This window comes from Phaenicophaeus curvirostris, chromosome 1 (assembly GCF_032191515.1).
Source record: "Phaenicophaeus curvirostris isolate KB17595 chromosome 1, BPBGC_Pcur_1.0, whole genome shotgun sequence".
Classification (NCBI taxonomy): Eukaryota; Metazoa; Chordata; class Aves; order Cuculiformes; family Cuculidae; genus Phaenicophaeus; species Phaenicophaeus curvirostris.
In genome coordinates this window covers 89254709-89269282 of record NC_091392.1, presented here as the reverse complement: position 1 = coordinate 89269282, position 14574 = coordinate 89254709, and the positions used below count along the sequence as shown (strand labels likewise).

The following is a 14574-nucleotide window of genomic DNA, read 5'->3' as shown; positions in this document are numbered from 1 at the left end:
AAAATGGAAAAGCTGTACTTTCTGCCTTGGCTCTCACACCAGGATACAGCCCTACAAAGAAGAGCAAAAGCCTGCTGGAGCGGAAGGGGAGTGAAGAGGATGCTGCAAAGTTTCTGCTGCCTCCTAAATGCTTCCCATGTGCACCTGAGCTACTTAAATGATGTCAGTTCTTGTGTGGACTATAATGGGAAATGCTTTCTAAGGATGCTTGCTAGGTTTTAGTTTGTTTCTCCTACTTCAGTCAGAGTTGAAATGCAATCATATTTAAAGGTCTGTTCTGTTTTTTTTATAAGTTCTGTTGATAACAGTTAGTAGGAAAGCAGAGAATTTGCCAGCCTGCAATGCTGTTATACTCAAACTGCCCTGTGCATTATAGGATTTAACTCTTTCTCCAGGGAAGGATTTATCTCCAGCAGACTACCCAACTTGCTGACTTCTGCCTTTTATTAATTCTTCTCCTCTTTATCCAATCATCCTAACATATAATCCTCTAGTCAACAAATATTTAAAAAACATACAATCTAAAAGGTGATTTGGGAAAGGAAAAACTGATGAGCTCTGATTAAAAAGATCCATAAACCTGGAACTTCCTGGTGCCTAGGATATATACATACAAGAAAAAGAGGGATGCATAACAACACTATTATCATCTGAATTGTTTTAGGTATTAGAATCACAAAACATTTAAATGCAGTAGTGGAGAAGTTTTGGATCAGAAAATGATTTGTGAAGTTGAGGAAGCAATGCGGCTAACAAAATGAGAAGAGCATCATTTCCTTCTAATGTCCAGTTAAAGACTGGCTTAGCCTGTGATTCTGGTTTCGGCAGGAGTATAAGGACAGTTTCTTGTGACAACCACTGGCAACACTAGACACCTAGTGTTGGCAAATGATAAAGGGAAACCAAAACTGAGACCATTCACGAGCAAGACGGTCAATATGTGGGGCACACAGTTAAAGTTTTCAAAAAGCTGAGGAAAGATTGATGGCACTCTGCTGTGCTGAGGGGATTTGTGGAGTTAGGTGTTCCTAAATGGCTAAATTAATTTTTTTTCTTCATGTGAATACATGGTTTAGATGCACAGGTTAAATCTAACTAAATCTGGGCCTACAGCAAATGTGTCTGCAAAAACAACAAGCTGAAGTCTGTCTTATGATTCACATTTCTCAAGGACCTCAGATCAGCTGTGCTCAGAAAATGAAATAGTATTTATGTCCTACTGAAATACCAGCACTGAATTCTTAACATGGGGTTCCTACTGAAAATCTCCTGCATAATGAATAAGGCAGTGCCAAGTCTTGCTCTCCCAGAATCAGTGATTTGGTAAGCTAAAAAAGAGTGAAAGCCATAAAAGCCCATTGAATTGGGAAAATAAGACAATGGCACTCTGATCGTTGAAATGGAGTGGGCTTGTTAGGTTAGAAAAGCATCTCTCCAAAACCTCTGAAAATAACTGAATTTCAAGAGGAATGGTATTCTGGTAAGCTGGGTCATGATTGCCACTAATATAGAGAGGAAGAAACTGAGGTGCAACAACAGGAGATCAAGTGATTTCCTCAGCATCAGAGGGAGCTTTACGGCTAGGGTTAAAGTGGAAATTCATGTCTCAGTCCTGTTAGCAAACCACAAGCTCATATTGCTTTTACTACAAACAGATTTCCCTTCACCATACTGTACTTTTATTCTTGCTGACTGTTCAGTATGATCATCCAAAAATACTCATATTTGTGTTATTTTTCACACACACCACCCTGAAACAAAATTCAATATGAAAGAAGAGCAGTTTCCTCTAATACAGCTCAACATCCAAACTAAGCAGCAGTAAAATCATATTTATTCACTAACTGAGGTTTTGAACAGTAAAATGATTGTTACCGAGTTATACATCTGACATTGCCCTGAATAAGACCCCAGAATGGGTCTCCAGTGACAGCTCTCTCACCTTGACAGCTCTTGGGTGTGCTGGGGGAGAAGAAGGAATTGTATGCATGCTTGTAACTGGGGGCGATACTGGAATACAGTCAAGCTTCGTGATCACTGTAGGCAGAATTTGAAAGACTTACTTAACCTCTGGTAATGAAATGGGACACAGAAAGAAGGGAGCTGGGTACCTGAGCCCAGTGCATGCGTGAAAGCAAGGCTCTCTGTCTGCAAGCTGGGTGTGCCTGAAACAGCAGTTAGAGAGAGAGACGAGCCAGGAACTCCCCAGTGCTGAGTGAGCCTGAGAGAGCAGCCACCCTGCACAAGCTGAGTGATCCAAAGGCATGGGTACTTAGTGTGGTCAGCTCTTTTCATGTAAGCTCTGGCAAGCCCTGTACCTTTCTCTCTGTCTTTGTTTTCCTGTTTGAATATGAGATGTTCCCATGAAATACAAATATTAATATTTGATTAACTCGCAGCTACAAAGCTTACTTCCTTAAAGTCTAGTACAGATCTTCGAAATCTTTGAAAAACTATATAAATATGACTTCTTTTATTTCTATAGCACTACATCAATGACTGTACAGTGAAAGTTGATGAATTAAATAATCTGTCTATATTTGCTTATACCTTTCTGAAATTGTTATATTCCTCATGCTTTGTCTCAATCCAGAAATGACATTCTTGGTAAAGTTTTGCAAAAACCCGTTCAGCTGTTTTTGAGTCATCCAAGTATGTAAAAAACAGTTTCCAGCTGTTAAGTTTTCCATAAGCTTTTTTTCTTAAACACGCTTGTATAATTATAACACAGCTTTGTTTTAAAACATCAAACTTGACATGTACATAGTCCTGAAAAAGAAGCAGCAGCACTGCCATGTTTGAAACCATTTGGGTTTGAAATAACAAGGTTATTACCATATTAAAATATCTTTCTTTTCTTAAAGATTATCCCAGACACTGAGCTACAGTTTTCTAACTGTAGAAACTCAATAGTGTAAATGACCAGTAAAAAAAAACCAACCAAACCAAACCTAAAGTAAAAAAGACACTATTTTTGCAATCTGAGCTGTAAAAGGGAGGACTGGGGGACAGTGTTTATGCTGGGAGCAGGTTCAGACCTGTCAGTCTCAGACATGCCTTGGCATACGCACATGCATTCTTGAGGAGCACGGCTAAAGCTCTAGCCTGGTGTTTTCACAAGACCCAGCTGGGCTTCATGCACTCTGGAGAGACTAGCAATGGCTAGACCCATGCACTCTTCAGCCCTGTCTGCTGGCGGGTGGCTTAAGGCCGCTCTCTCCCAAGCCCAGGATAGTTACCCTGAGTTTTAACAGTTGGTGGGCAAATAGGTGGCAATAAGGTCAGAAAATATGTAGGTGGCATGGTCTGCTTTCAAGATCATGTTTAAACTATTAGTACAGACCTATGATTATGTACTCTCCAAAAAACTTGGAACTGGCACTTAAGGTGGGAAAAGGACAATCGTATTCTTCCCCCTTAACCAAAACATGCAGCACTCCACTGTGATGACTGTAGCTTACTGTAAATATTCTGAATCCAGTTTAGAGTTGCATACTCTACAGCTTTAATTATTGTCTTTGCATTTTGGTATAGAAAGGCATCAAATCAGACTGGATTAATTCCTTACTTATATTCTGCCTAGACAGAAATGCACTGAGGTGATACCAACCAGATAAGAATCAGCCATTTATTTAATTTAAACACTTCATTTCATCTGGAGTATTTCAGGTTTTGATATCTTAGTGGACTAAGTGTTAGGTTTGAGAATAGTAATGGTGGCTGAAACAGGACATGTAATCCGATTGATTGTCGGATTACATGGGTTTCTCTCTCAGAACTATTTTTTTCATATGATGATGTAAAGGCATTTATTGGAAGAACTCTTTCTAAAGATGCAACATTTCTGCAACGGGGAAGTCATTGCATATGTAGATTTCTATACGGGGCTCCACTGTGCTGATTTGTACAGGCAAGAAGAGGCTCCATAGCTGTTTCTCATTGAAAGTAAATAGCAGTACCTCCTGCTCTTGTCTTTCCTGGGATGTATCCTCCTGCTATGCAGGTGTGAGTCCACAGAAACTATCAATATCTGTGATGTGACAGTGAATCTGATTAATCTGAAGGCAAAAGATGCAACTCTGATTGGCTTCCACACACAGAAATGTATTTGTGCATGTGTGTGCATGCATACACTTTTCCTTACCTTAAACTACCTATGCTTTTACCAGTACATCTATAATTCGGTTGTATGTCCATTACTTTGAGAGGTTTTCTGAATGTTTTTCAAGCCACGCCAAACACAAAGGCAGTGCTTAACAAACAAAATGCCACTGGAATACAATTACAGGGAAAAAACTCAGCAGTTCCTACCCATCACATGGGCTTCTTGCTGTACTATCTGTCCTGGTAAGCATCCAGCCTAGGATCACACAGTAAGAGACCCTATTGTAAGCAAGGGACAGAGGTAAGGTTGCTGTGGGAAACTAATCTAAATTTCCTGAGTTCAGGGAGAGTAAAATCTCAGTCTTCACATCCCATTAACACACTTCTTGTGCATACAGAACATGGCCTAGCCAAGTTCCTGTTTCTAAAGGAAAAGGCATACTATTGGGTAAATAGGTACTTGTGCACAATTGGGGAGCTCTGAGCTACATAATTCAGTTCTGATCAATGCTACTAGATTTTGAAACCCACAAATATAATAATGAATTAGAAAAAGAAATAGAGAAAAATCCAAACATGCTGTAAGTTATGCTCTACTATTCTGAGTGTCAATGTCAAGACAAAAGAAGAGCAAGAGTTTGCGATTTGCTAGTTGTTAATAATCAAGAGAAGATCTGCCAGACACACTCTTCAAGGGCTCTGTCTGTCTGGACCAGGTAGATGCTGCCATACACAAAGGATTCACACACAGAGAAAGGAAGAGTGTTCATGGACAATGATGCAGTGTTCTTAATTAAGATTTTCATTACTGATACATACATTAAGGTTTTGCTACTGCAAGTGCCCAAGCACTCTCTTGTGCAGGTAGATGGGTAGATGTCTCTGATTCTATCTCTAGAAACCCTTTTGCAAACATTCACCAGACATGGCTCAAAATCAGCTCACCTGCCTTTTGCTATAATGACAATGAAAAATAAAGAAATGGTATTTTATTTGTCTGCCAGATGAGAATGCGACACTTCAGAGGCATAAGAATGAATAGGCTGTGCTACAGCATGTTGAAACTGATTCTGATCTCACTTTCACCTGTTTGATGTTGATGTAACACCATGAGCTTCAATAGCATGAGTGCAGCAAATGTTGAAGGAAAAAATAATGAAAGAGACACATAGGTAAATGGAAAATGGGATAAAACACAACATGAGTTTGCCAAAGGTAGATTGTAGCAGACTATCCTGATAAATTTCTTTGATAAGCTAACTGATTATCCAGACAAAGGAAACGTAGTGAATTTAATCCATCAGTACAGCATTTGATATAGTATCACAAGAGAAATTATGAGTTAAGATGAAGATTTGCAAAAGGACTGTAAGGTGAGTAAATGCTTACCAGAAGAGGAGATGAGGCAGTGGTGAAAAAAGTATTCCTGGGCAAGGTGAAGGCTATATTTGCACAAGTTTTTAGTTAAACCAAATAGCATTGCTAGCGAATAAGTTTAAGGGGTAGAGGTAACATTTCTTTATGAGGCTCCTCAAAAAGAGGAGGTGTAGAGTGGGAAAAAGTGGGAGCATGTTTGACAACCATAAAAGGAACAATCAATTTAAATAAATTGCTCATTAACAACTTTTAGGCCTCATGCACCTGTAATCTTTCTGTGTGATTTCTATGGTTCTGTCCTTTGGGAAGCTCAAAGACACTACAACTCTTTAAGTCATTTACTTGTACAATTAAATTAAACATCTAACTCACTTTTGTGCTTTTAAAATAGTCTTATTCCCTAAACAGGATACCCATTCATCTACAAGTCTGCTTGCTGAATGCCTTAGGTCTCGTTTGAATGCTGGACACTGCCTCTGAATAAAATGCTGCTGGAATAAGATGCAGAGAAGAAATACTTGGTGAACAGAAAGACTTACAAAAGCATTGCTTCTCCATGAACAAGTGGCATGCTTTTCTTGATCTATTCAAGCTATGACATTTTGTGAATTTTATTTATAATGATGTTGCACTGGCATGCTGGATGTACCAAGATGATGTGCATCAAAACACAGCCATGCCAAGACGGAAGGTAAAGGCAGTGCCACAGAAGTCCTGGTAGAAAGGATCAGTGTGAGGTTAATTTGCAGGCTCCAAACAAAATGGTCTGCCAGCATATTTTCAACAAGTTAAGAAAAAAAAAACCCAGGATTTTTGACAATCTCCCCTGAGGCATGCTTCAGTCTACAGGTAATTCAATGACTAAAATTGCTACCTTTCCATTAAAGTTCTTTGGAAGAAAAGCTGCATCTTTGTTAGAGTTTTCTGTGGCAGAATGTAATTGTTTAGTGTCATAACTAGACCACACTAAGCAGGCACAGACATTCATGCAAGAAATTTGCACTAAAGATCAAAACTTGCAGGATATAAGTGCAAAAATTGAAAAACAGTTTCTGAAATACATAATACTTAGGGGTTGGTTATATGCTGATCACACAGAGTAGGTTTTCTTCACAACCTTCAGTGCATATTGCAGAGCATCCAGAATGTAACACATTAATTTTTTGCCTTTTATGTAAAAGTGGATTTACTGCAAAAAGTGAAATTCAATTAATCCCTTTTACAGACGTCCAGGATAAGTGAACACAGATGAATATGAAATTTAAACACACATCTAGATCCGAATGTTGCAACTCATCCTTACTTTGGTGACTGAGTGAAGCATGAATACCTTTAAATTTTATGCTATTTGAAGTTGGGATTCCAATTTTGTCTCAGAAAAATCAAGCTGTTTAGTGTATGCTTAAGAAGTTAAAACATTAGAAAACAACATTCAGAAAACTGATACAGCTATTCTATTAAACTTAAAACTCAATATGATGGAATGGTAGACAGTGAGATCTACTCAAATCCGAAAGCATTTGCTTTGAGTGGTGTGCAAAAATCTAATATTTTGAGTGTGAAAATGTATGAAATGAAATGAAATGAAAATGTAACCTGAAGGGCTGAATTTGTGAACCATATTCAGCATGATATTATCCAAAATGATGGAAACAAGCAGCAGTGAAAAAAAATTGCAAAAGGAAGAAAATATTATTTCTTAGCACACTATGAATCTGGTGTGTCTAAGTGTTCCCATTCTCACCAAGAGGTAAAAGCAGCCTCCACAAAGCATGGCCTGAAGACTATTCACCTATGTTTTGACATGGACACCTGTGTAATGGCACACAGCTAACCTACACGGCAGATGGCCTTCATTTTTTTAGGGGGTAGAAAAGGAGAGAAAAAGGAGATGAAAGAGATACTCTTAACAAGCTCATTTTCAATCATGATGTCCTACACATAGGAGATCCAGCATGAATATGGAGACACAGTCTGGCATTTAGACCTTCATGAGTATTCATGTTTAGGTGCCAGTTTCAATAGACAAATCTATGATCTTTTGATCAAAAAGTATCTTTTCTGGAATCACCTATTTCTGGATCTCTAGTTTTATAGTAACCGCTCCTCTGGTGCTACACACTCTGTAAAATTTTTAACTTATATCTGGTGTGCACATTTTTATGGCAGACAGGTAATACAACATAATGCTAAAACAAGGTGCGTCAATAAGGATTTCTGCGTAAGAAGAAGGACAGACAATACATTTCAGAAAAGAGAGAGACATTTGGTGATATAACTGCAGAACAGCAACATGCTTGCCAAAGCTGTAAGATTTACCTTAACTGTAAGGGTAATATTCTGAAAACTTCTGCTACACTCAGTATTTGTGCCATTTTTTGCAGTAATTTCAGACTAAGCAAACTGTACCATCTTAATATTTTGATGGTTGTTGTTCAAACTGCTGTAGGAAATACTGCTACTGATTCAGCAAGGTGGTCTTTTCCATCTAAATATATTAAATTATGTAAGTGTGGGGTAAAAGCACACTGAACAACAGCATTTCTTTCTGTCTTTTTCTTTTTTTTCTAGCTAAATCTAAAATATTGTGGTCCTAAAACTGTCTAGTTTAAGGTCCTTTTTTTTTCCTGCTGTAATCTGCTGTATTTCAAAAAAAGCTAACACTCAATACATTATATTACACTAATTAGATGAAAAATAACAGAGAAGAAAAAGATCTCTAGTAAGCATAATGGCAGAGAGATGTGACATTTTCAGCTGTCACGTTGGCCGTCTTAAATTCAATCTCATCCAAGTTCAGTGGATATTTTGTAGGTATTGCAATTAGAAAGCAGTTTGTGTACATGCCTCTGTTGTAATGCACACAACAACTTCACAAATATGAGCAGCCGTTATTATTTGTTAAATAATTTGAATATTAGCACCTAAAGTAATGCTTGAATGAAAAACTACTATCATATTTTGTCCCCCGTTTTTTTTTAACCTGCCTACATCTCTATTTTTTTTGATATTTGGTCTAGTTTTATTAAATATGTTTCATAACAAAACCATGAACTTTGTCAGATTTGTTTTAAATAATGGTGTTTTTTTTAATGTAAATCCGTTGCTTACGTCCATTTGGTCATTATGCCTTCAGAAAAAGAATAAAGCTTAAAGTTGTGGCACTTGTTCAAGAACATTCATCCTGAGGTACATTCCAGTTATACAGTTTGATTTCTATAAACACATCAGAGCAGCACTTCTGCTCCATTGCTATTTTGAGCCTGTTTCACCATTTCTCTCATTTGCAAATGCCAAATAAAGGGCCTCTGCCCGTGTTGTTTTCTCTTTTGGAACATTCCCTTCCTTCAGAAGACACATAAAAGCTGGGGAAATAATATCCCTTTCCTGTCTTAGACTGGTGTGCAGGTGACCATTCCCTTTCAACAACTCCTTATTTTCAGAAGCAGATCAACTGATTCTTCTGGATAATTTGCATATCCATTTATTACATTAATTATGATAATTCTTGAAAAATGCTAACTCTTGAAAGCTGTTGTAAACATAAGGCTTACTACATCTAGACCTTTTTTTACATTTTGCACATGTTCATTTTTGATTCATGAATAAGCTTGACCTGGAGGTTATTATCCCCTGAGGTAATGGAGGGCTTCTTAAGAAACCTGAGAAGAGAAAAGGTCTCTCCTCCTTGTTCCTGATGTAGCAATAACTGTTGCTGTTCCTCATCTGCAAAACAATACTAAGCACACTAACCAAATAAAGGGATTCAGACGTGCTAATTAGTTGCTTTTTCCTTGATGATGGTTCAGAGTGCTAATAGATGACAGTTTGGTGGTGAACAAGTACCAACATCAGGGACACATATATAGATATCAAAGGATGCTTGATCATCATCATGTCTGATAAAGTGAATACATATTCTTAGAAACTGGCAACTAGCAGGCTAGAACACTGCTGGGTGTCTTTTGACAAACAAATCACTGACCAGATGATGGATGGTTCTCATAACTATGATGAGATCAGTAAGATGCTGCTCAGCTTCCCTTAGGTCATCATTACTTGACCGAATATGTCTTCATGAAGCTGAGGAATAAATTGAACCTTTCTACTTTCTTTAATTTTTTTTTTTTTTAACAGGATGTCAAATAACAAGGATTAGAGTCAGCGCTGAATTTAACAGGAATGATGCTGGAGTTCAGTACAACCCAGTTACATCAGAAACCTATTTTGAGGCAATGGACAGATGTTCGTGGAATTAGGTTAACATGTCCTGCAACTTCTTTGTATCTGGATCACTTTGGGGCATTACTGATTTGCACTTACCAAAGCTAATGGGGAATAACTCTTCAATACTGTATGTGTTCCACCTCAGTGGGTACTGTTCTGGAGGTAAAAGTGTCCTATTCTAGTTATTAACTCTACTGTAGCTACCTATCTCACTGTAAAGCACCTTAGTATTGTTGATACTGTTGAGATCATAATAAAAAGGCTTAAGACCAGTTGGAAGACTCTCCTTCCCGGAAAAGGTCAATTTTTGACCTGAATTCACCTGCTTCTCTCAAACTCCTGAAGACATTCAAGTGGAACAGAGATTAATTGTATTCCTCTTAAATGGGAATATCGTTTGTGGCAGAGATCCATGAAATCCTTTCACCTCCAAAACCTTGATGCCAGACACATGTGTAACCTGGTGGAGGAGGAGGAGGAATCATGCCCAAGTTGGGGATAGGGATGAGAGAAGAGAGCCTAGTGCCCAGGTAGAGGGCAGAACAAATCAGTTATTATCTCTACATGAGAAACATGACTGACAGTTACCTTTAACAGTTTCTAATGTAAAGATGTCCCAATTCTACTTTTTCCATTACCCGAGAGAATTGAGACTATCAGTGGCCTGAAGGTTCTATCTTCTAGAGAGAAAGGAGAGAACTAGTACAAATAATACAAATTTTATGAACATGCTTGAAATAAAGTGAGGCTCCTACAGAGTTTGCTAAGTTGGGAACTGAGGAGCACAAAGAAGCCCTCGGCTGTGGAATACGCCTGATTTAAAGAAGCATGAAAGTGTGTGACTCTAGTTTTACAGGTCAAGAAACAAAGGCAGACAAACAGGAAACAACTTATGCACGGTCACACAGCAAAGCACTGCCAGAGAGGCATTTCGGGTCTAGGTTTCCACATGCAGACCTACCATGAAGACAGCTTGCTGCTGCCACCTAAACCATCTTGCACTGCAGAGGTAGAACACTGATAAACTGGTGCCTCTGTGCAAATGTTGAAGGCACACGGTCCCTGCCACACACATAAATGATTTTGCCCCTGCTGCAGGAAGTGTTAGCACAAGCAGTGTGTGCTTCACATCCCTGAGTATCATTAACACTTTTTATCGATATTATGAAGTTCTGCAACAAAAATAATAGGATTTGTCAGGGGCTGTTATGAACCACCCCTGCTGGATAAATACATAATACATGATGGCAAAGGTCTGATGGGACTTTAATCAATTGCCTTTCTGAGTCAAATAAATGTCACATTAGACGTAAGCCATGTTGCATTCAGTGGGGGCCTCTGCTCCCCTCATCTCACAAGCCTGACACCGCCACAGGGAGCTATGCACGCGCATAGACTCCTACTTATTTGTGGCAAATACATCAGAACAGAACTGGAACAGCATGTTGTAAATTACAGATTTGGGACACTTTATAATGAAAGGCAGAGGGGAAAGGAAAGAAATATGGGGACACCATAGGCATGATAGGTTAGCTCAAATACATCTCCTTGGTAGCCAGCATTGCTTTACCACCTTTTGCAGTCACTGCAACATATCTCATGTTTCTGCCCACGGGGTGAGGGGGAAGGACACCTCACTGTTTCTTTATATACGACAAAAGTAGTGGGTCAACTTTAAATGTTAAAGTCACATATTTTAGGTCTAGTATCAGGAAAAGAAAGGCGTTTGTTCGTTTCAGCATGCACCTGGAAAAATTTTGAATGTCCATTTGCACTTTAGCATCCCTTTGAAGAAATCCGAATAATTAAAACACAACTTGAACATACATTTGCAGGTTTAATTCCTCTCCCAAATATTAAAGAGCTATTTTTCTTACTGTGCTATGCTTTTTCTACTTTATTTTTTTTTAAATTCATGGCAGCACTTTAACAGCCATCTACTTTTCTCTCTGAACAGGTAGGAGACATGAATTTAAATTTCAAAAATGGAGATCTGAAGTAACACAAAGTCTAGGCATAGAACACAGAGTTCTAAACTTAAATTTAAAAGCCCTCATTATTTTTCACTAAACATCTCCAGAACAGTGGCTTAAAATGCTAGTGGACATTTGGAAAAAATTTGGTCTGTCTTTACTTAACTATAGTAAATATTATGAAGTAGTTGTGCTATATTTCCCTTTATATTGCAACAAGAACCATTGTTGTTTTAAAAACACTAGATTTCACTGCCAATATGCATGAAGGAATTCCAGCAAAACTTAACCTTTTGTTCCAAATATGCAAAACCATTACATATCAGAATCTGGCAAAATTAAAAGCCAAATGGTAACAAACAAACTCTCCCAAAGGTTCCATCCTGTACGCCCCCAGCAAGGAAAAAGCAAAACTTAAACCATGACAATTTTAATTCCTCCTGTTCTAGGTCTTAAAAACACAACTATCTGGATTAACATAGTATATTCTTCAATTAAAAAGGTCATCAAATTGACAGCCTACAGAGCAGCAACCAAACTCAATGAATGAGACTAGGTGAGAAAGGAACCCTATATAACACTTTCCAAACACATCCCTAACAGATTTTTAATCCTGATGCTGCTAGATGTCAAAAAGAATACAGCATATTTAATCTACACAGATAAGAAGAGCAGGTCAGCGTTAGGCAGGACAGCACACAGGACTGGGTAAGGAAGGATCCCATGCCACAAGATCAGGTTTCAGCAAGGACAGGTTGAAATGCTAGCTGACTGTTTTCCATACTTGTTTTACACTTTCACAGCATGTTATACTGCATGTTTTATTCTGAATCAGAGCACAACAGCATAATGCCCATCACAACACGTATATATCCAAATATAAAAGAAATTTTCCATACTGTCATCCAGAAATGCATATATAAATTCAAGAACAATCGATCACACAATGTCACTGAATTTAGTCCCACAAGCTCACGCTGAATTAAAATCCTGGACTTCTGCATTAGAATGAAAACTCAATACTGAATCTTGTGTCCACAAGAAGCAACAGAGAAGTTCACAAGGGTCCTGGGCTGACTTGGATGGAAGTTGAACAAAATGCACAACTCATATCAGTGAAAAGTATAAAATGTTTAGTATAAATACTTACACAAGAGACAGGAAAGGTTCCTTCAGAGGAAGGCCACAAATTGATCGTGGGTGATCTGAGAAGAAAAGGGAGAAAGAAAAAAGGAAATTAAGTGACAATATACACAGTACCGATATAAAACAGGGATCGAAGAGAACCACAGATGGTAGCAATTCCCACAGGAGACAGAAATAAAGTGTTTTAAACTCACAAACTGCATAAATCTTGGAAGTTTTGAAATTACCTGACCCCAAAACTATGTAGCTAAGAAAAGTGGTAATGTCTGAGGAGCCTTTCAGTCCTGGGATAATTCCAAGCCAGCAGAGCCTAAATATCCTCTGGTAGCTGTTGAACAGCCTCCGTGAAATAGGCTTGTGGCTCCTATGGACAAATGCTCTTATCACAAAAATTCTGCCAGATTTGAATGGCATCCTTCTTAGCAGTCATGCCAGATGATACAGGCCTTGGAAACAGAACTCGCCTTCTTGATCCTGACCTTCACAGAAGAGGGGTTAGGCATATTATTGGGGCTGAGGATGCTTACATCACGGCTGATAGTTGCACAGAAAACTGTGTTGTCTTCGTTCCTTCTGTCAACACAGTATCTTTTGGACTTGACAGATTTGTTACTCTGTGACCCTTAAGCAAAAAAATGGCCCTGTGAAAGTGGAATGGCTAAAGAATTGCAAACTTCCAGTAGACTACAGCTCTAGTTTCTGAAGTCTACTAGGGACTATCAAAGCTTTATTGCTGACATATTAACATATTAACCTGGGATGAAGTAATAGACAAAATGAATCAAAGCCTGATACTCTGAACTGTAACAAGAAGATACACTCCTGCTGGACACAGAAAACAAAGGCAGATGCCCCCCAAATGTTCAAAGCTACAAATCATCCCTGTCGCCCACCACCTCCCTTCACCAAGCTGAAAGAAATTTAGACCAGACAGCGCTCTCCAAAAGAAAGACAAGGAGAACAGTGGACAAAGACTATGGCATCTGTGTGGTATACTACAGTACTCTAGTGAAGACATGGCCCTCACCTGCTGTTTCCTTTCTGGTTATAGGGAGAGATTGGCTCTATCATTCCTCAAAGAAATTTAAAAAATTCAGAGAAATACAAACCTAAGTTGAAACAGTGACAGTAAAGTGAGCAGCTACCACAAGACAGAAAGATGGAAGGCAGGCAGAAAACCTTCTAAGAGTAATAGCTATTATTTGTGGGAACCATAGACCTGGTAGGGGAGAGTGTGAGACAAAGCATGTGTGCATATCTAGTGGTTGGCCACCTTCAAAGGGAGGTGGAAGAAAGAGCAAAGACCAAAGAGCAGAAAAAATCATGAAAACTGCAGGGCAGTGAACAAAATGCTTATAGCACCCTTCACATGAGCCACCCAGAGAGGCCCTTTTTAACAGTAAATTTCTCTTCAAAGAAGCTGATTGCTCCCACATGTGACAAAGACTTATATGAGGCAGATGGCAGGATGGATTCTGCCCAAACTGAAAAGCTGATGTGCTGTAACATGAAGGGAAGGGCAAAACCAGGCTGGTGGAAAGCAGGTGACTATTTATATTACTTTCAAGAATCCATTACTCTGTTTAACAAGAAAGTTCTCCTGGTGGAAAAAACTCCTTTATTAAGCATGTATCTCTTATTTTCCTTCTAGATTGCTCCTGAATATTTAACTGTGAAGCTGATAGATCCATCTCTGATAGACTGTATGTGAAGGACTGTTAGCAGCTGGTAGCTGGGAAATATTTTG

At 38.6% G+C, this 14574-nt stretch overlaps 1 protein-coding gene across 17 annotated transcripts in view; it reads right to left on the bottom strand.

The window, feature by feature from the left end:
- The window catches only part of ZBTB20 (zinc finger and BTB domain containing 20), a 492240-nt gene that overhangs the window by 106113 nt on the left and 371553 nt on the right, over nucleotides 1–14574 (bottom strand). For 16 of the 17 annotated variants that reach the window (XM_069867452.1, XM_069867468.1, XM_069867442.1 and 13 more), the window contains one exon: nucleotides 12832–12886. The exons of the other annotated variant lie outside the window; for it this stretch is intronic. The gene's annotated coding sequence lies outside the window, so the exon portion shown is untranslated. The remainder of the gene's footprint in view (nucleotides 1–12831; nucleotides 12887–14574) is intronic. 17 annotated transcript variants of the gene reach the window in all.